At 42.9% G+C, this 22,550-nt stretch overlaps 2 long non-coding RNA genes across 2 annotated transcripts; both read left to right on the top strand.

Moving 5' to 3' along the window:
• Positions 1 to 12,837: 12,837 nt before the first annotated feature.
• LOC135334557 (uncharacterized) lies at positions 12,838 to 13,927 on the top strand. The gene is made up of 3 exons (XR_010394322.1): positions 12,838 to 13,027; positions 13,184 to 13,732; positions 13,786 to 13,927. It is a non-coding gene; the product is annotated as an uncharacterized LOC135334557 (long non-coding RNA).
• Positions 13,928 to 19,976: 6,049 nt separating this feature from the next.
• Positions 19,977 to 22,206, top strand: LOC135335574 (uncharacterized). Its single transcript, XR_010394539.1, has 3 exons — positions 19,977 to 20,121; positions 20,755 to 20,972; positions 21,175 to 22,206. It is a non-coding gene; the product is annotated as an uncharacterized LOC135335574 (long non-coding RNA).
• The last annotated feature ends 344 nt before the right edge of the window (positions 22,207 to 22,550 follow it).

The raw sequence follows: 22,550 nt of genomic DNA, 5'->3' as shown, positions 1-22,550 counted from the left end.
CGTGTAATGAGCCAGCACGAAGATGAGTGGACCAAGCAATGCACCAAGCAATGGAATTGGAATCACACGGCCAGTTTTAAAACTCTGGCCTGAAGTATAACGTCTGCAAGGAATTGGTCCATCTTTAATGTGGCGGAGTCTTTCCATAGAGTTCTCCCATCACCTTTTTCCAATGCGAAGCCAGCAATCATAGCAACATAGTGAAGTGAGTAAATTATAGTGAGTAAATTAGAATTCAATTCCTCCAGTAAATCCAGAAAACCCGGATGAAATTCTAGTATACGACCAACTTCTTCACTTGGGGTTACTCACTTGGGGTATCCTGAAAACTATCAAAGTGTGATTTGTCTTCCCACCAAGAAGTAGTGCATTGGGATCACATCAAAGTATGGTAGCTCTAAAAGTACAGAATACTTGCTCTCGCTCTATTTGCTTACGCAAAGGTACAATGAATCTCCATTATGCGAGGTTAGTGCGGTCAGAACCGCATTTGTAGGGAAGGCTTTAAGACACCAAGACGAAAGGGACACTTTTCGGGCTGGTATGAAATACAGATAAGTGCGAAGGCATCTTTTCATTGTTAAACCATGCCGCGGTTTCAAATAGGTGTTTGTATTTAATTTGGGCGCCAGAACGTTGTCAGCTACGTATATTGCAATTGAAAAACACTGTGCTGAAACGGTAGTCTATATTAAGTATTAACGCAAAGTTATAGGGAACAGATCTCCACACGTTACCATCATATCTCTCCATTGCTCTCCATTGCTCAGTTTTTTCAATACATCCATTTGTACCAGCAGATGTTCGAATTGTTTTCATTAACAAAGTGCTGCAAGGCTGTTGTTGAGGGTGAAGTGGGAAATTGACGTGAGAGCACAGCCAACATTCCACCTGGCCTTCTGACGTCAACCGAGTACAAACTATGACAGCTAACGTATTTGGTAAAAGTGTCAGAAGTAAGTTCAAGCTTCAATGACGTTGCTGGGAGCATTGAAGCCATTTTTTCAATGTCCTTGCTCTTGACCACAAATACTCAGATCAACAAAGCAAAAAACTTAGGAAAAGAGGATGCTTACGCCTTTGTCTGACACCGGTTTGCCACTTTAGTAGAAACATGACATACAACTTCAATAGTTGAAATCTATAACCAAAATCGTCTTCAGCCCTTCCTGAATAAAAATGTATATGTGTTCAGATGAAGGCTGGTCTAAAGTACACCTACCTCAGATATGTCCATATTGAAATCGTCAACTCTCGTGGTATCTTCCAGTGACTCGTCTGAGTTGTCTCCACTAGAGAATGCATGATACTTAAACGCACAGATATGAAAATGACATTTAGAACCACTAGTAAATCTACAGTCTAGTACACTGCCCTTGATTCTTCATCTGAAAATGTGAAATTCTGCATCTGCCAGTGGTCAGGATACACTGGCTGTGCTTGTGCTTTGAACATCTCGAGGTATCCATGTATTCGACAAGTGTTTATAATACAAAGTCTTGCTGATTTTCTCGTTACAATGCTGACAATGGAACCGTTTCCATTGCACATCTTCTTTGATCTAGATCTAGATCTAGCACACCATGCCACTTTACCATGTGCATATCATGTGACCACTTGCTCAGACCATATGCGTATTTTCACTAGTCATCTCTCTAGCATCAGTCTAGCTCTGTACTAGTGTAGAATCTCTGAACGCGTATGACAACTCAGCTTTTATTCTTCAAGACCAAAGGCCATGACCTCAAGACCAAGACCTAGATCTAGAAGAAATGTGCCTAGGGAATAGTTTCACTTAGTTTCACTGGGTATGATGAGATTCATCGAACCACCGTCAGTATGGTTTAGTTATAAACAGCTAATTGGCCAAAATAAGATACAAGAAAATCACACAAAACTCGGACTCCAGCTTCTAGTGACAGTACTGAGTGTGTGATTGCTTTGGGTTAAGGACTGGTAGGTACCCTTTATGAACAAATCTACCAGTTGGCTTGCCAGTTTAGCTTAGGAAGCTCACGAACAGCGAGATTCAGTGCGTGTGTTTTGCATTTCTGTGGGCAACTTCATACATACCGATTCATGATCCTCCATCAGTACATTCATAATTGTGTTCATATCTCTTCACTTCTCTTCACTTCTCACAACGACATAAAAAAACAGACCAATTGGCGCAAGCTATAATTTTGCGATCTATATACAGAGCAAAGAATGCTTAGTGTGCACATACCTCGTTCCATGCCTGAGTTATGTGCGTTGGAAACTCAAAGTTGTAAAACAGCAGTGTTGAGAAACGCCCACTCAAAGATTGCAAAGTAAGGTGTAAGGTAAAGAAAGAGTTGGATTCAAAGCATCAGATTTTGCAGAGACTCTTAGATAACTATAAGCAAGTCAAGGCCAATTGGTCTGTTTACCCAGAGCCCACAATTAGCTTAATTCAATTATGCTAATTAGTCAGTGATGACGTCATGCCACTTTCAGAAAGATAGGCGTTGAAGATGATACGAAGCTAGATGCCAAGATCAAGCTTAAAAAACAAGGCTAGACTCATCCTTGATGGGAAGAGTAAGTTATTGTAGTATTCTTGAGATACACAAAATAGCCTACCTGCTAGCAGGACATTTTCATAATCATAACAACATACTCTATCTTTTGAGGGCTACTGTTGTCTGCCGTATTTGTTGCCAAAGATAATCGTTCTAGCAGCTAGCTAAGCAAATACATTGATGCCATGTGCAAAATAACATTACTAGTGCCTGACCCAGGTGACGACTTTTCAATTTCTAACTCTAGCACGTTAAAGAAAAAGGTAGCTGCCTTAACCTTAACAAGGAACACGCAGCCTAGTCTGTTTGCTGTTAAAGTCTGTTTGCTGTTAAAGTAATTTATAATAGTGCATTTTAGTGCATTTTTCTGACAGAGGCCAATGATTCATATGATAGCCCCAAGCACTTCCTCATTAGCAGACCAGCTTGCATTAATTCCCGACAGAGCTATCACAACCACTTTACGACGAAAAAGGTATCCCAGTCACAGACAAAATCAGATTCCTGCTCAACAGTTTGAGCGTTGGTACCAGGTGTGTGGGGAGTGTGGATGCATAGACACTCTCATAGACACTCTCATTATATCTCACTCTCATTATATTATCTTACAAGTCTTGAGCAACTACAAAAACTTATCCTTGAGGGAAAGTTTGGTGGAAGCAGGGCCATTGGACAAATTGTGTGGGCTTCAAGCTAGACACGTAGACATAACGTCAATGAAAAAAAACCAGACATGCAATTCGTCACCAAGGATGCTGACGATTATGTCAGGGCCTGCTCGAGCCCATGCAAGGTTTGTGCTTGCCGACTGTACACATCGTACCACTGTACCACTGTCACGATGACGGAAGGGTCTCTACCAAAGGAGGAGTTGTACTGCTGGGTATCTGATGATGGAGGGGTCTCTCTTTCCACACTGGTTTCTCCCCGCCTTAAAGGCCACTTTTAGCATAAATATTGTTATAATTATTATGCTGGACTTCACGTCACGTAACACGGAGAAATATTCGGAAGTATTCCGTCGTCAAGGGGAATTCCCCGCGGCTAAAATTCAAGGTTTGTGCGAACTTCTTCTAGCGCTTGGCATGCCAATCAGAAGGACTATTTGATGGACTGGGGACTGGGACAGCATTACAAGAGAGCAATAATAGAAGATGAACCATCTCATGATCGAGTCCCAACTTCCCAACGTATGCTAACAAAAAAAATAATAATTCATAATTAGATGACTGGACGTGGCTACGGACCCTCATCAGGCAAATAAACAAATGCAATAAGTAACAGGTGCAACAAACTTTGTTTCAGGTGCCAGTGGCGATGAGCCTCCTATTAAATGCAATAAGTGACATGAAACATTTTTTCAGGCGTTAGTGATGAGGATGAGGACGCAGTTAGATGATCCTCCAACCACACCGAGGGCACTCACTGAGGCTGTGGAAATTTTCATTCAAGGTAGACATGGGTGCCACAAAAACAAAGGAACTGACTGTTCAAAACACTACACTACACCATCAAGTACCTGCTAGCGAATGCGATGTAGTTGTTTTGAGCATGACTTGGACTTGGGGCAACTGATGGCTTCAATGAACAGGTCGGAACAGGTGGTAACGGAATCGGCGCACCGGGTGCTAACCATCATCAAGGGCACGCTCTTATGTACCGGTTCCTCAACACTGTTGGTGAGGGATTACATAAAAATAATTCAAAACACCATCAACAGTACACTGGACAATCTTGTGCCAAGGGTGCACAGGAACACACGCCGCCTTCCCAAGAACACCTTATCCCATGAAGATATTATGCGAACGGAGTACCTGGGTACAGTAGCTCTGATATGGCAGCTGCTTACATGATTGTTCTAATGAAGCCAAAAAATAGTACAGCCGTATTGCGAGCAGTGAACGATCCCGAGAGTGTCAAATCCTCCATGCTCAATGCTATCGGACTTCACTACAGCAGCTGCCTCTCTTCTCAACTCTCCCTGCTAACTCAGTGCCAATCAAGGAAGCTTTGAACAGGTGTGTGTGTGTGGTTTACCTTGTTTTATTTCTTGCTACTGTGCTGCAATCATTTTACACTTCATATTAAATTTTTAAGTACTGTGTACGTAACTATGCTAGTATAGCTAAGCTACTGAGCTTAGCATAGTTACGTCGACCATTAGCTAGCTAGTTCTGAACTTCATGGAGGTAAGGTAGCTTGAGATAAGGGGGTGCTCCAGCACCCTGAGCACCCGTACGCCACTGACACGGGGGTGCTCCAGCACCCTGAGCACCTGTACGCCACTGACACACACACCACTGCACCACTGACACACACAGACCTACACACACACCCTCCCACACACACACATATACTTAGAGTTACATTCGAGTTACATTCGTCCTCCCAGAATGGTGTTTGCAAAGCAGTTTTGCATCAGATGCGAGATTATTCAGAACGAGCTAACTTTGAGTCTGAGTTAATACACAGGGTCAGTAAATGGTCTGTGAGCTTTGAAAAAATCACTAATTATGAATTTCATGTTTCACCTTATGAAATACCATTTTGGTATGTATTACTTGTGGTATTGCAGGCAGACAATGGTCTGATATGCAGGCTATGGTTGTTTGTAAAAATCACGCGAACACAGCTTTAGTTGTAGCTGCTACATGTTAGTATTGGTACTGTGTTGTACTTAATGCATGCTCAGGTGAATTAACCCTTTAACCGTCGGATTCTTAATTAACAGTGAAGTGAAATGAAATGTCTGTAAATGGGTTTCCAGAGCCATATACCAATAGAATGCCCATACAACAAGGAATAAAATGGTGCAACATGTGTTGCCATAACAACCACGGTTATTACGCTCACCCGTTTTTATCATTTTAAATGCTCGGCCAGCGGTGAGATAAAATCAAAAAATTTTTTTTTATGGATCAGCCTATCATATGGTATAAAGGCTTGACTAAGCTTGTCATATGAATGTAACAGTGCTAAGATATATCAATTTGAGTACAATACGTACGTGAACGATCTATGAAATTTACAAGCTCACATAAAGACTGTTCATTACTGCTAATTCTATTTTAGCTATAGTAAGTATATACTTACTACTGATATTCTAGCTATACTATACTACTTGCCAGAGTCACACAGTGAGCCCTCTCCTGGTCTTTCGCCGTCCTGGTCCATAGCTCTAGCGTCTAGGTCCATGTCATGCATGTCCTCAGTCCCAGACAGTTCATCAGCGTCTGGCATAAAGCTGGTAGCCTTTGGGAGGTATCCTACTATCCCCATAAGCACTGTCATCACCAGAGGAGACCAGAGGAGATCAAGCACATCGGCACACCTATTTTAACATAGCAACGTGGCTTGGAAAATTCTAGACTAAATTGCACGTGATTCTACAGCTCTTCCTCTATACAGGGATGTGCGTAAGTTCGAGCTACTTCCTAAGTATCGCAGAATAAAAAAAGTCACAATTGCGGGCCACGATCGTGGCCCGTGACGGTTAAAGGGTTAAGGATCAATTATTTAAGGATCAATGATTGCTGATTCAGCTAAAACAAGGCTCCGCCCACGCTTTTTACCAGCAATTGTGCATATCCGGACGCTCCTTGAAGTACTTACTAGTTCTTAACTAGTTCAGGCTAGTACACAGTAAATATGCGGAAGCTACTGGTCCTTCCGCATATTCAAGGAGTTTGTTCTTAACTAGTTCTTAGTTAGTACAGTAAATATGCGGAAGGAAATAGCTACTGCTCCTTCCACATATTCAAGGAGTTTGAGATCCAGCGTGGGCGGAGCTTCATTTTAGCTGAATCAGCAGGACCAGTCCTTAATTCACCTGAAACGTTATGGCAACTCCATTTGTCTGCCCTGCCCCTTGCTCACCCATCAGTACACAATGTCGTTATGCCCTGCCCCTTGCTCGCCCATCAGTACAGAATGTCGTTATGCCGTTATGCCCTGCCCCTTGCTCGCCCATCAGTACAGAATGTCGTTATGCCCTGCCCCTTGCTCGCCATCAGTACACAATCTCCAAGCACTGCTTTAAAAATGTAAGTACAAACTGTTATGCTATTATTATCGCTATACTACAGGATTCAATTGGATTGACTCTTGTTCATTTTATTTATTTCTCACAACATGTGTCTGACCACAATACTGATGACATAATGCGTAGTGGCACAATATTTCCAACACACTCCCCCCGTTGACCAAACATGGTCAGGATAAGTTCATGAACTTCCTTTCTGCGTTCATCGGCTGCAACGTGTGTTGTTCTTTGTCGAGTTTCCACAGTTAGTTGGCGGTATAGTTTGGATCGGTCAATGCAGCAGAGTCTGTTGGCGACCCCTCGACCCCTCTCGTGGCCATCTTGTCACGATATCTCCAATCGACAGGTTGTGGTCTCCAGTATTGGCAATTTTCTTTGCAGAATGGCAATGGGCTACCCTGGCGCTAAATACTCGGTCTATTCCAAAAGTGATTTAACCGTCACGGATACTTAGGAAGTAGCAAAGAGCTGTAGAATCACGTGCAATTTAGTCTAGAATTTTCCAAGCCACGTTGCTATGTTAAAATTCATTAGCATCTTACCGCACAAAGCTATGGCTAGATTGCCGATGTGCTTGAACAGCTTGAGGACAGATGTCTCCTCTGGGTGATGACAGTGGTCCCTGTAAAAAGCAACTCAGAACCTCGGACGGAAATTATAAAAGGGGGAAGGCTTCCCCCCGTGATACGCCCTCGCGATATGGCAGGACCGTCACCATTAACTACGTTTAACCTTCCCGGCGTGACCCCATCAACAGACCTACTTACAGACCTACTTACAATGATCGGGAGCTGTCCCTCAAGCAAGTGGTCACTAATAATTAACTCCGGGACATTAATTATTAACGTTTGCTCTAGCTCAGGGGCAGTTGTATGGCCGTGGTTAGCAGGGGATCCCAACTGGTCCAAAGTTCCAACTGGTCCAAAGTTGAGTAGGATACCCAAATTAATGGACAATATATCAAATATATCAGTCTGTACATTTTTGTGTGATTTATGAATGTCGAAAAAATATTAATAATTTTATAATTATCTGGTTCCTGCATGGTGTGGATCCGGCATGAGCTAATTATATACATGAACAAAACAATACACTTCATTGCCGTAAAATAAGAATGCATTCTCATAGTGAGGGTACAGCTTTCACACTAGGTGTGACTGTGCTGTCCCGGTGCCAGCTTCAAGTTGATTCTGTTAGAATTCAAGTTTTATCAAATCGAATTGAACAAAAAGCAAGGACTGAAAAAGACATAACCAATCACAGCTACACAAAAGATCATGTGACATTCTAGAATGTTCTATATGATTACATAACAATAAATGATTACATAACAGAATAGAATAAAGATAAGGAAGTCCATAATAGAATGACAGAGAGTGTACTTTTCCAACACTCCTTCTCAATCTCAGTCAGGTAAGTTCCTGAACTCCAGAGAGTTCTCGAAGTTTTTCAAACTGACCAAAGGACAGTCCTTTGGTAAACACATCGGCAATAGGTAAGTTTGATTTTACCATATTCAACCAAGTCTCGGATAAAGTGATACTTTATGTCTATGTGCTTGGTGAGCTCGCTGATTTTTGGCCAAACAAATGGCTGACTGATTATCTTCAAGAATGTTTATTTCTCGAATGTTTTCTCCCGATATCTCACTCGACATTTGTTGAATCCAGACCGCTTCTTGAGCTGCAGCAGAAAGAGCGATATACTCTGATTCAGCTGTCGAGAGAGCCACACAGGTTTGTTTGTGACTTCTCCAGCTAATTGCAGCTCCTCCTAGAAGGAATACATATCCTGAGGTGGATTTCCGATCTCCAACGTCCCCTGCCCAGTCAGCATCCAAATAGCCTCAAGGGACGTAGCTTCTTTGTAACTCAGACCAAAACATGTAGTGCCACGCAAGTACCTCAGGATTCTTTTCAAGGCACCGTCTGTCGGCTTAGCACAAAAACGAGCGACGAGCGTATGCAATGGTCTGGTCTTGATTCCAACAGCTGCTTGATATTGCTGTTGATTGCAAACATTCTCAGGGTTTTCACAGACGGTGAGTTTCGCTTCAGGACTGATAGGTGTCCGAACAGGTTTCGAGTCCGCCATGCCAAATCTTTCCAGTATTTTCTCTGTATACACTGGTTGGCTGATTGAAATTTGCTGAGCAGTTGGTATGATCTTCACACCAAGAAAATGATGTAACGATCCGAGACCTTTCATCTGAAACGTTTTACACAATTCCTGTTTCATTCTGACTTCAGATGGGCATGCAAGGATAATGTCGTCAACGTATACTGCCACAATGAGACTTAAGGCCTGCTTGAACCCCATTTCTTTCAGTCGACTATCAAGGGCATGGTTCCAGCACCTTGGACTTTGTTTCAGTCCATATATACTGCAGTTCAGACGGCAAACCAAATGTGCTTCTGAGTAGGCTGCTTCATGTAAACTTCAGATACATCCATCTGGTCAAGTTGTAGCTTATTTTGAGCAGCAAGTGCAACAAGGTACCGAATTGACTCGAAGCGTACAACGGGACTAAATGTCTCTTCATAGTCACAACCATGTGCCACTAGACGAGCTTCAACAGATCCATTCACATCGATCTTTCGTTTGAATATCCATTTACTTCCCACAACTTTTCGATTTAACGGTAGTTCAATCAATTCCCAGACGTTGTTTTCTCGAAGTGACTCCATTTCCTTCTCCATAGCGATCTCCCACTTCGCTTTGTCTGGAGCTTCAAGCGATCTCCCACTTCGCTTTGTCTGGAGCAGCCATAGCTTCCGCTACTGATGAAGTCTTCTGTCGAGATGTTGTGACCATATCGATCAGGCTTCCGAACTTCACGCGTTGATCTACGCAACTCAGAGGGTGGGAGAAGGTGTTTCGGTAGATTCATCTTCGGTTTGAGAGCAGTCATCTTCAACTTCAAGTTCGACAGGTACGCTAGACGACTCCTTCTCACGTTGAATACCAGGTAAGTTTTCTTCATCAAAAACAACATCTCGGCTATGAATGAACCTTAAATTGTTAAGATCATACAATCGATATCCCACCATGACGATTTGAGATCAAATTTGCGTCTTTGGACTTTGGGCACATGTGCATAGGCACTACATCCAAACACACGGAGAGCACTCACATTTGGCTTAGATCCATTCCATGCCTCGTAGGGGGTCATTCCACCCACTGACTTCGTCGGGCTGCGGTTTCGGAGATATGCTGCTACGAGGAAGTTTGGAGTCGGCCAGCATTGTTCGTACACCCTCGATCAACGTACGGTTTAGTCTCTCTCTCTGCAAGTCCATTTTGTTGCGGAGTATGAGTATGAGGGATCGTTAGCTCCTGCTTGATACCTTCTTTGGTTAGGTACTCTGTAAACTCAATAGAAGTATACTCCCCACCGTTGTCTGATCGAAGCGTTTTGACTTTAAGTCCACTCGATTTTTCCACTGCTGCTTGCCACTCTTGGAATCGTTTAAATACCTCGTTCTTGTGTTTCAGGGTATATACCTCGAACAATCGTCTACAAAGGTGACAAAATATTCAGCCCCACCAAGGGATTGCTTGCCAATTTTCCCACAAACATCACTGTGTATTAGTTCTAGTGGTTGAGTCTTTCTTTTGGCAACAATCTGTTGAAACGGTAACCTGTGGCTTTTTCCTTCAACACAGAGTGAGGGGCGGGTTACCATCTTATCTCTCAGCAGGGTCTGCATGCCCTGGACACTTAAATGAACAAGTCGCCGATGCCAGAGTGTTCCGTTGCTATCGGTGGCTACATTTGACTGATGGGCATGGCTATCACAATCGAGGTAGTAGAGACTTCCATTTCTGCTTCCGACTAATCTCGCATCGTACTTCTGAGAAGGTTGTCACCTTTCCTCTCTTTGCAGCTGCTGTCACACTGTATGCTAGCTTCGGCACTAGCAGTACGTCATGAACTGTACAGGTCTCCTTCTTTCCTTGGGGTAACTGTAGTGTGAGTATGACCTTCCCACGACCTTCCCACGACCTGTACCTTTGAGAGTTCGACCGTCATCGAGTTTAGAGGCTTTGACAAGGCTTGAATTTCACTGAACATGGCTTCAGTGTTGCACATGCTCCCGAATCTAAGATCCATTGATCATGAGCGTGAATATCCACAGACAATGCATGTTGCACCACCAGCCCCCTTCGTCTTCAGAGTCACTTTCGTTTTCAGCTGAGATAGTTACTTTAAACGCCCCCATTGTTTTCTTCCTGCCATGAGGCTTGCTGCTTTGGCCTTTAACCTTTGCAAACTCGTCACAGGTCACAGTCTCTTTTAAAATGACCTGGTTTTTGGCAAAAGAAACATACTGGTTTTTTCTTGTATGTGTGGGCATAGCCTCGAATCCAGGCCCCTCATACTTCTGGGCCTGGTATAAGTTGCATACGCATGCGCAACCATTCCCAGAATTTCTGGGAATCAGGAGTAAAATATCAGTAAAATTATTACATAACAGTTCCGCACCACTTACAGTATTCTGAAACCACATTGTCCGTTTTATATTTATGTGCAAGCTCAGCTAGCTAGTGCCTGTTTTGTGATGGCTAGTAGTCAGTCAAGTTTCTCTGGTGCACGCTCTGGCGTGTATCAACAACAAAGACCTTGTTCTTAAGCCAAAGCAAGTGGAAGTGTTGGAGGCAGTCTACAATGGCAGCGACACTTTCGTATGGTTCCCTACTGGATATGGCAAAAGCCTTTGCTATCAATTCATGTTCGACTTCAGGCGTGGCAGTACCGAAGCCCAAGACACACATCGGTGTTGTGTAATTGTAATATCACCTCTACTCGCTCTCATGGTGGACCATCCTTACGCAGTTGAGGGCCATATTGTCTGGCAATGCTGGTGTAGACAAGCAATATCTTGCTAGTGAGGCTGACATCAAGTCTGGGTGTTTCAGGCTTCTGTGGAAACAGTGTCTGTTGGAACCTCCATTGTGTCACACAGTTGTGGCAGTGGCTGTAGACGAAGCGCATTGTGTTTACAAGTGGTAAGTGTAAAAATTCATTAAATCATAACATCTATTTTCTATTTACATGTAGGAGTGATGACTTTAGACCTGTGTATGGCCACATTCATGAGATTCGTGCATTTGTCCCACCTCTCACAGCCACCGTTACTGACTCTGTTCGCCGAAGCATCATCTAGGCCGAAGCATCATCTAGGGAGTGTCGTGTTGTTTCAGAGTCACCAAACAAACCGAACATCTTTTACTCTGTCAAGCGGCGATCGATTCTCGAGGATGATTTTGCTCAACTGGTTGAGAGTCTGAGAGTCTGAGAGAAGGCGGTGTGAGAGGAAGACAAGTACTTGTGTATTGCCGTTCCTTAGATATGTGTGCCGATCTTTATGCCCACTTCCACGAATGCTTGAATGAGAGGAGCTACTATCCTCCTGGGTCCCCACACCTCAGCAACTACAGGCTCTTCGGAATGTACCACTCCAAGACTCCTCAACACAATAAGGATGTCATACTGAAGAGCTTGACAGAGAAGGAAGGAGTGGTACGTGTTGTGTTTGCAACGATGGCCTTGGGAATGGGAATCGACTGTGTGGGATTGAGCGAAACGATCCACCACGGGGCGCCAAGGTCTATCGACGATTACTTTCAAGAGAGTGGGAGAGTGGGAGAGCAGGCAGAGGAGGACAACCGTCAACATCCACAATATACTGGCGCCCATCAGATGTTCCCTGTCACAAGGATCTGAGTGACCAGTGACCACAAGAAGGCTGAGGCTGAGGTTGCTACTGTCCGTAGGTATGGCGCAAGTAAAATAATACTGTTTGGCAAACACACATAATTTTTTTTATAGGTTCGTGGAGAACAGGAAAATTTGTCGAAGGTACTTCCTACTAGACTTCTCTGATCCAATTCTTGCTCAGAATATTCGCTCGCGTAATCGGTTGACATGCTGTGATAACTGCAGTGACGCTGTAAGTGTGTTTTATTAGTGGTGTATTAATGATAATGTCAGGTACAGTCTCTCTCTGTCCCGGTCACTGAGGGTCCGTTGGGTCCCTCGACAGTCTCTCTCTCTCCCTCTGCGTCACTGAGGGTGCATATACACTGTAAGGTCAATAAATTTGTATATTCATATTCATAATTATAGTTAAACATCTTGTGTTAGAACGCTACATGGAGTCCTCATAATGGAGTCCTCATAATGCTGAGACCAATCGCTGGATTCCTCGCTGGATTCTTCGTCGTCTGATTCTTGATGTCGTGCACACCTTTTGCTAAAAAGCTTCAGTTTGACAGCGATCCACTCCTCGAGCTTGTGGCGATTGAGGGACTGTGGGGGGTTAGCTGTCATGTTGCTGAAGGCTGCGTGGCTTCTCGGGGTGGACTGGACAGTCAAGATATTCTGCTCCAATAGTGCCTTCACAACCTTTTTGACATCCTCGTCATCAGACTTTCTTGAGTGAGTTGATGTCTGTGGATGAATGCCCGTTTCAGAGTCAAACAGTTCTACCACCTGTTCAATTGTAGTTACAGCCCTTGCCACTCGTGTGCTGGCAACCTCGGTGAAATTAGCTCCCATATTCTTGATCTCTTTGAATAACTTCTCATTGTGCAGGTCACACGGAATGTTACGACCCTTGCCTCCGTGAGAGCTCTCCCAAGTCAGCTGATGTACTAGGTCCGGTGAGAGGGTCGCCAGCTGGATCTGAATTCGTAAAGCCTCCAGTGCATACTTTGATCTCCTACCAGCATGGAAATGGACCTTCCAGCATCGCGGTAAACTCCATGGCCAGAGATGCTGTGTGGCACAAGACTCGGGCATAATTGTACACTCGATCCTGACAGTCTGGAAGAGGAAGACCCAATACTGCCTCCGACACAACAGTAAACTTCTCAACAATATTTGTCGCTACATCACACAAGTTGGAGGTTGTGAAAGGGAAGTCACCATCAGGGTTGTCGATCCCTAGTTCAACACAGGCTGCTGCAACAAGATGACCCTTGAATACTGTCATTAGAGCATCAAAGGCGGCGTGCATATCCTTCTTGGGGTCCTTGGCATATGAGAGACGTCCGATTCGGAGGAACAGGTGACTTAAGGTGCCAAAATTCGAGGAGCTGACCTTGAAGAGATTCTTCCACACACTCTGTTTTGGAACACAACGTAAGTAAAATAATGAGTTTATTTTTTAATCTCACTATTAGGTAATTCATCAGGGCATGCCAGTCCTCTGTCACTGGCTCAAGTAGCTCGAGTTTCTGCCTGGGTGTGTCTCCATCAGCCATGTGCCTGCGTCCCGAGGGCACTGTGTGCGCCATATACCAATATATTCCACTTAATGCACATCTTCATATGTACTGTACATGTGCACGCTACACACACACACCTTCTGGCTAACCCTAGCAGAGAAGAGTACAAGTGACGTGAACGTCTGGGGTCCACTCATTCCCATATTCCGCTCCTTCAACAGAATGCTGACAGCTGTGCATATTCCAGGAGTGTGCTTGTCTCCTTTTTTTCACCTGGAATTGCCGTGAGTTAAACGATCAAAATTGCCTCAACTTTGTTCCTGTGATCAGATCGGCTGACAATAAAAGACAGCAGTTTCAGAAGGCCTTCACAACCAGCTCTTCAACGCAAAGGTCCCAGGAGAACAAGTCAGCTTTGTGTATGGGGAACTTGCGAAACAGAGATGGAGGGTTCACTTTCTTACAGAGAGCTGCACACTCATCGTTGAGGATGTTGATAACCTTCTCAATGATGCACGCTTTCAAGGATGGCTCTGAAAACACTGCCCTAGCGATAGAGGGAGGGTGACCACCAGCCAGCGCTCGTGCAACCTTGCTGAAACTCTCTCTGAAACTCTCTCTGATCTCCTTGGTTACTGTCCAAATCTACATACATGTACCGCAAATTCAACATTACCTTCACAGTTGTGCTTCTGCAATTTTCAGCTTCTAGAAGTACGTACGTGTATATATACTCACTTTTTAAATCAAAATACCTAGGTGATTAGGCAAGTCATCTGGTTGAGTTTGGGTGGCTCCACAGACAGACGCCTGCCTCAAGTCACAAGGTGGTGCTCTCGCAGGATCCTTAGGTCTGCCATCAAGTGAGTCATTCTGTACTATATTTTTATATGGTTGAAACTGGCTGGGACTGACAAGGGCTGGGACTGGAAGGTACCTGGTGACACTTCGGGCCCACTTGTGTTTTTCACCCTCTTCCGACCACTATAAACTGTGGACTTAACCAAGCCTATGGAAGACATGCCTACTATCGTAACAAAGCTTCACAGAGGCAACAAACTTCTCTGCAGCACGAAATTTCTGCATACACGACCTACAGCAACGTACAGCTGCAGCTGCTTTGAAGCTACTGTGCAGTTGCAAAATCTGCAAACAATACATTTGTTTGAAGCCATTCTTGAAGCCATTCTAAAATCTTTGATAATGATGCGCACGTGCGGTAATACCTTGTAATTTTGTGCCGTTTATTTTTTGTATATTTTCATTAAAAATTTTTGGATTTACTGTGCATTTTACGGAAGAAGAATGCAAAAATTACGCGCATGCGTGTGCAACTTGTAGCAGGCCTCTCAAGGTGGCCTGTGGAGGAGGCCTGTGGAGGAGGCTAGTGTGGGCAACCAAACCTCCTTCCTCACTCGATCGAGAATTTTTCTTCTTGACTTCTTCATGTAGCAGACGCTCTGTCACCGTTACTAAGACATTGTAACTCTCTGGCAAACTTGCTAGAAGGACACGGTCTTCTTCCTTAACTGGTTCTCCAACTACTTCATCACAAAGTTCAGTCATTGCTTTGACATGGGCTTGTACTGACCCTCCTTCGGCCAATCTCCTTCGGCCAATCTCATTGATTGAGAACAACTTCCGCTTCAGTTCCAGTTTCACAAACTGGTTAGCCAGAACCTTCCACACGACACTGGGATCCGTTGGATCAGCACCAACCACATATAACAAACCCGGGTCCATTGACAATACAATTGTCACAAGGGCTTTGTTCTTTCTCCCCACAAACTTCGCCAAGGCACCTTCGTCTACAGGTGCCGTTTCTGTTTCATCGACAATATCATCGACATTACTCCAGAGTCCTTCTTTTATCAATGCCATCTTGCATTGGATTTTCCATGTACCATACTTTAGAGGGACCACCTCGATTCTGCCATTCTTGAAAATCACGACTCAGCTATGTTTACCTAATAGTTCACTATAGGAGCATAGACAATCCTTAGAGCTGGGCCCATAACCTGTTAAAATTCAAGTTTTATCAAATCGAATTGAACAAAAAGCAAGGACTGAAATGTGATAACATAACCAATCTCACAGCTACACAAAAGATCATGTGACATTCTAGAATGTTCTATATGATTACATAACAATAAATGATTACATAACAATAAATGATTACATAACAGAATAAGAATAAAGATAAGTAAACAGGAAGTCCATAATAGAAGTGTACTTTTCCAACAGATTCAGTATAAAAGTAGCATACATAGGATTATACCAAACCTATAAGAGGAGGATATGCAAAAATTATATCCTCCGAGCATATACTTATACATACCTCATACCTCAAACTAGTACCTCAAACTAGGGCTAAATGTATACGTATATATGTACGCACCGACACAGAACATCTGCAATTCAAACATTATATACACCACAAGCAAGCAAGCAAGCAAACAAACAATTAAGGAGATGTGTGGTTGCTTGGTGGTCTTGAATAAGACATATTATTATGACAACTCACGTCACTAAATCAGGTCACTACAATTCCGGATGTTCCTGGTCAAATATGGATCAAGGCTTCATGGATCAAGGCTTCTGACTATTATCATAGGAAGGGGATATATGGGTGTGGCTGGAAATTTTTAGCTGTACTCAGATAAAACTACAACCAAGTGTCGATGTCAAGAGCATGCAGCAAACGGTAATCTGCGCAGGTACCAATAGCTAGCGTTCTAGTGCAGCTACTACAAACACGGTGTTAATATCTTTAAGTAACCTTTGCTACAAGAAAAGAGAATAAATGTTTTGTAACTGAAAATGAAGAGTGGGAAGGCCAGTTCGTTGATAGCAGGAGACAGTTGTTCCTGACAAAAGTATACTCGTGAGTATTGATTATTCCTTATGTAAAAAAAAACTCGTGTATAATGCTGGTGCATAGACATATTTGCATTACTCCAGCTCAAAAGTGCATTCTGCAAAAATAAACAAAAAACATGGTCCCTATGTGCGCCCAGCAAAATGCGAGTGCATCTTAATGAAACAGTTTTATTCTGTCCTTCAATTTATTCTGTCCTTCAAGGATCGTGCCCACGGAATAGGTCACCAGAGTCATTCCAGTTTTTAGAGTCTCGAAATGACTTGTTGTATGTACCAGACAAACAAGACTACAATGGATACAACAGGGTATCCGTTATTGAACGCATATATTCTATGGCCTCCCAAGTATTCGTGATAATGTGGAGCACTTGCAGGACCTGCCCTATGAACTCACGAGATGTGCATGCATGCAAGCGGTGGTGGCGGTGGCATGCATGGCAAGGTATATATATATTTATACAGTGGTGTGTGTTGTGTGTTGTGCTAGCTGAACCAAGCTACACACACGATTCTGAACGTACACCTAAAAGCATATTCTGTCTACACAACCGCACTTTTCTACATGCTCACCAGTGCACAGATCTCTTTGAAAAGCCACAAACTATCACAACCACTCTCATGCCAGCCATGCTGCACTACTGTTTAGGATAGCAACACCGAACAACACGAACGAATCTTTCAACAAGCAAACAAAGATTTTAACTTTGGCAAAACCTACAGCTTACAACAAATAATGGACCGGCACTCAGCGCATTACCAAGCTCAGCGATTACTTGGATTCGGCCATTGGGTGTGGAATTTTTTGATGGCACCAATGAAGAAGACTACAAAGAGCAGGGCCGCAGCTGCATCACTTTCGCTCAAGATCGATTCCAGCTACTTATTGATGTTAACACAGAACTACCAGCAACACATGTTAATTTCCACGTCTTAAACTGACACTAATAATATATTTTTTTTTATTATTATAGTAACTGCACTATACTGAACACAGTACACTACATTGTTGAAATTAGTATACAAAATGTGACAGGCTCTGGGAAAACAGACCAATTGGCGCAAGCTATAATTTTTGCGATCTATATACCAGATGATAGAGCAAAGAATTGCCTACGCATTGATATGCTTAGTGTGCACATATCTTGTTCCATGCCTGAGTTATGTGCGTTGGAAACTCGAAGTTGTAAAACAGCAGTATTGAGAAACGCCCACTCAAAGATTGCTAAATTGGGAAAAGTAAGGTAATGGTGGCTGCTTAGACAAAGCGCTTTGATGGAAAGAGTTGGATTCAGAGCATCAGACTTTGCAGAGAGGTAGTAGAAAGACTGTAGATAACTATAAGCCAAGAAAAAATTTTTGAGATTATACACTGCAGTCCATAAATCTGGCTATTGCTCAATACCAATATCTGCTCCAATTGGTCTGTTTTCCCAGAGCCTGAACTTACAAATCTCTGAGGTATAATAATAAAAATTATCTATAATTTAAACGGGCATTATTATTTAGAAAATCTAATTACAAGTCTATAGAAATGCCTATACTGAATATTCTATGGACCTTATAGGTAGGTCAGTATAATTATTTATATATAGATCGTACATTAATTGCTCTCAGGTACTGTAGCAGCTAAGCAATGCAATGTCTGATTTTGAACAAGTACTTAATTGCAAGTACTTAATTGCAATGACTTAATTGCAAACTACGGTATCAAATCTCTTAAGTAACTTACATTTAATTAATGTAGCTATCTATTTTTTTAATGAAGCAATCTAGCTACAATAACAAAAGTAAGCAGGGATAATTAATAAGCAGGGATACAGTTTCTATAACATTCATATGAACTCCTGCATTATGCATGTCAGGCAAGCCATGCATATGCAGAGACATAAGGTCAAAAGAAGAATCTTTTGGACAGCACTGGCAAGGTTAGTATAACCTTACCATTGCTTGGCTATTAATCCATTATTATTGCACTCTTCTTAACCTATACCTGCTTATAATTGTGCACATCATACTTATACTAAAGCATGCCCAAGGACTCCCGTCATCAATAATTATGTTGGGCCCAAATAAAATACATTGTGGATGAGACAAGCGTACAGTATTTAAAATGCTACCTACCCACCCATCAATGCCTACCCATCAATGCTACTTACCATCACTTCAAAGATCACACGTGATCAATTCGTCGATACCACTCTACTCTTCCGACCACTCTACTCTCCCGACTCTTGTCACTGATCGCTTGGCCCCTTATCTGCTGCATAAAAAAATCCAAGTGATACTATGCAAGCCAGCTAGTGGACTGTTCTACGGCACAAGGATTTCTAACATAAACCATAACTTACCCTTTAGCCGTCATATGACGGCCACTCTAGTGGTCATTTTCAAAAATGCGTTGTGCCCACTGTGTTGGAGCTATGTACACACTGTAGGTACCAGCGCATGTGCTGCTCTTTCACATGGTATAATATGATATCTTTAATAGCCTGTGATAGAATGCAAAAAAAAGCAATATTGTTTAATGTTGACCCAGCACGAACGTTTCCAGTGCTTGTTAAGTGCATCATCGGACGGGATCATCTCTTCTTCGTACTTAATTCTTACCCATATTTTCTCTCTATTTTCTCTCTATCAGGGCAAGCCAGGCACTGTGATGGGATTTTGCATCCTGACCATCTTTAAGGAGCGAGTTGAACAAAGTTGCTGGTGTGGGAAAAGATGGCAAGAAGACTGCTTTGTGCTTTCTAAAGTAAGCACATCCTACCAACCTACTGAAGGCTGATAACGTCCCTGGAGTGTGAGCTGTAGTTGAACAAATAAAATCTGAATATTCGAACGATGTAGCCATGAATGTTGCCTTTCCAAATCCTGTAAAAAAGTCACAGCCAATACATATATACAGCATCTGCATTACAGATGGTTGTTCCACTGCAGCAAGGCTTGGATCATTCTGGAAGGGCTGGAAGGCTGTGATAAGTTCCTGTAAATCCAGAAATTTGTGTTCTAGAGAGCTTAATCGGACTACACATTCAAGCTCTGTACCAGAAATTATTGGTAAGCCAATATGATACACGTCTTAGTATCCGGGCTAAGCACAAGCTTTTTAGTTCCTGTAGAATTGATCACATGCAACCAGATACGTGTGTCTGATTCCTCTGCATTGCGATTCGGCTCAAATGCTGACGTTACAAAGAAAGCTTTGTTGACTGGTCTCCACGAAACCCTCCAGCCGTGACGAACATCTGTTGTGGATTGAGCTTATGCTGAATTTTTGTTAGGAAGTACGTCGAAAGGAAACATACAAGTTTGCATATTCTGCAGCTCAAAATGTCGCTTCTCAGGGATAATCATATCGCTTGTGAACTGACTGCAGTGCGTGGTTTTGTCTCGGTGCAACCTTTCGAAATACTTTGGGCTCAGGTGAACACATCAGGATCATCAAACAGATCCGTTTCTAGTATATGTGTGGCATAGTCACCCATGTTCTGGTGGGCACTCCATGGTGTAATGTTTATTAATGTTTATTAGGAACATCCCTTCCATTACCATTGCATGTGGTACCCAGCTTGGTTTCAGTGATGTTGAGAAAATAGCATTTTCTGCCTTCTCGTACCGCACATTAGTAGTGTTCGACTTGGATCCTTTCATTGGTGCTCCATCAGAACTAGCTTGGTAATTCCAAGCACTGCTCATAATTTACTGCATTTGTGATCCGGTACTGCAGCTCTTTTTTTCGAACATTCTATTTAAAGCTTTAAAGCTTCCCAATTTCAGACCCTTTTTGCAATTTTTTTCTGTAGCCTTTTGCGGTGCTTCGGTGGCCACTGGGGCTCCACACGGTTGTTGTACTCACTTTCACCAATAGCCCTAAAGTTGATGAGGTCATGTGTTTGCTGGGGAGTTAGTTGCTTAGTCTTGAAGAGTCCAGTGGTGATAAAGTTGCTAGATTGTAACTTGTCACCTGTTTCCTAATATTGCTTTCTAACTTTTTGCTCTCTATGTCAGTAGCAAACAGTGAAGTGATTGTTTTTACACTTTCTTTGTTTCTTTCAGGAAAAAGATGCTCTTCCAAGTTGTTCATTGCTCTTGATCTTATTGGCAGGAACAGAGATGTTCTGCTTATGTTGTCCGATGATGGATGGGTGATAAACTCTTTGCATTCACGATTAACACACATCTCGTGGGCTTCATCTACGCCCACAGAGTGACCTGGTCTTCCAAGCAAGCTGACAGTGAAACCGCCTTTCTCCAGATTGGCCAAGACATCCTTAGTAGGTCTCTAATGTGCTGAGGAATTAGTTTTTGGTACTTAGGCCTGTCAAACGCACGGTGCCATCTCTTTAATTGCTGCTACCCTTAGGCTACTTCTCATAGCCATATAGAGAGCATATATGCCAAGCAATTCCAAAACGTCATGGTGTCATTACTTGTTTGTTCTAAGTTGTCATGCTGTACATTGTACTTTTCATTTAGGTCTTCTAGCAACTCCCTCAGTGTGCTATCTTGGGTCTCGGAGGGGGGAGATTTCTCACCCGGTCTGAGGCAGTCTGAAGAAAGTCTGTTGGAATCACCTCGGAAAAGGGACAGAATAAATCGATATAGAGATTCCCAAACATCCATCAGAAAATGGTGAGTCCTCTTAAAGTTTGACGTTATGGAATTGGGGGTGTTGTAACCACTGGACCTACCAAGGTCTTCTTGGTAATTTTTTAATAGATGCCAGTTACCTGATGCCAGTTACCTGGAAAAGGAATGCACCATGAAAGGTCACTGCCATACTCAGCCTTGAGTGATTGCAATCGCTCATATGTTGCCTGATCCCCTTCTGTAGAACCATAGTTTGCTTCTTGGTGACAATAAACTCAGTATAGAGATCATTGATCACACTAAGTAGGGTTTGGTTGTCATCGCATCTCTGATCTAGGACCTTGTAATAAATTACATTTGATCTCTCAACTATTCCTAGATTATTACCCGAGGCGCGCGTGGGCGGTTACGGGTATAGTAGTCGTTTGGTTCGTCTGTTTGTCTGTTTGTAAGTTCAGGATCTGCTCACCTGGCTGCCACAGCACTGCGTTTACAGCATGGATAGCCTAGCCTTCACACAATAAGTTATTAGTTTTAATATTCTATGTTAAAGCTTGTTGTAGAATAAAAGCTAAGGAACTTGGAACTTTCACGTTACCTGGCTAGCTAGCTAGCTAACACTGTTACACGCGGCTCTTATTCGAAACAGTTTTAATGATCATCTACACATGCGCATGGTGATAACCAAGCCCATCCACGTGGTTTTAGTTCACTCTACCAATGCAGAGCTACTCTCATCTATCTGGATCTGGAAGACTACTGAACACTTGAAGAAATGCCCTTCTCGAAACCTTGTCCCCAATGTGGGGGTAAGGTTCACATCAGGACACTGAGGTGTCCACATTGTGACCATGTTCTACAGTCCCTTACTGTTACTGTAGATCAGAGATTACGTAGAAAGCGCAATGCAGCATCTACAACTGCATTAGACTCGCAAGCCACTCCCTTTTCTCTGATTGGACGGGGGCGGGAGAAAAGGGACTGGTGACTCTGGGACACATTTTGTGTCTCTACCAGAATTTGGGTAGAGATTATTCATTGATTTTTCCACGTGATCCAAAAATTGCGTGAGGTTAAGTAGAATTGCGTAGCCTGCAAAAGTGATCGCGGGCTTCTTAGCTACAGTTTAAGAATGGATGCTAGTGCTAGAAAAGAGAAGATGATGGAGTAATAACATCATCAGGCATTCAGCTAGGATATAGTCATCTAAGACACCAGCAGAGATTAGCTTGTTTTAGTTTTACGTGATGAGAACTGGCAGC

The sequence above is a fragment of the Halichondria panicea genome, chromosome 4 (genome assembly GCF_963675165.1).
Source record: "Halichondria panicea chromosome 4, odHalPani1.1, whole genome shotgun sequence".
Taxonomy (NCBI): domain Eukaryota; kingdom Metazoa; phylum Porifera; class Demospongiae; order Suberitida; family Halichondriidae; genus Halichondria; species Halichondria panicea.
This window is presented reverse-complemented; position numbering and strand designations above follow the sequence as displayed.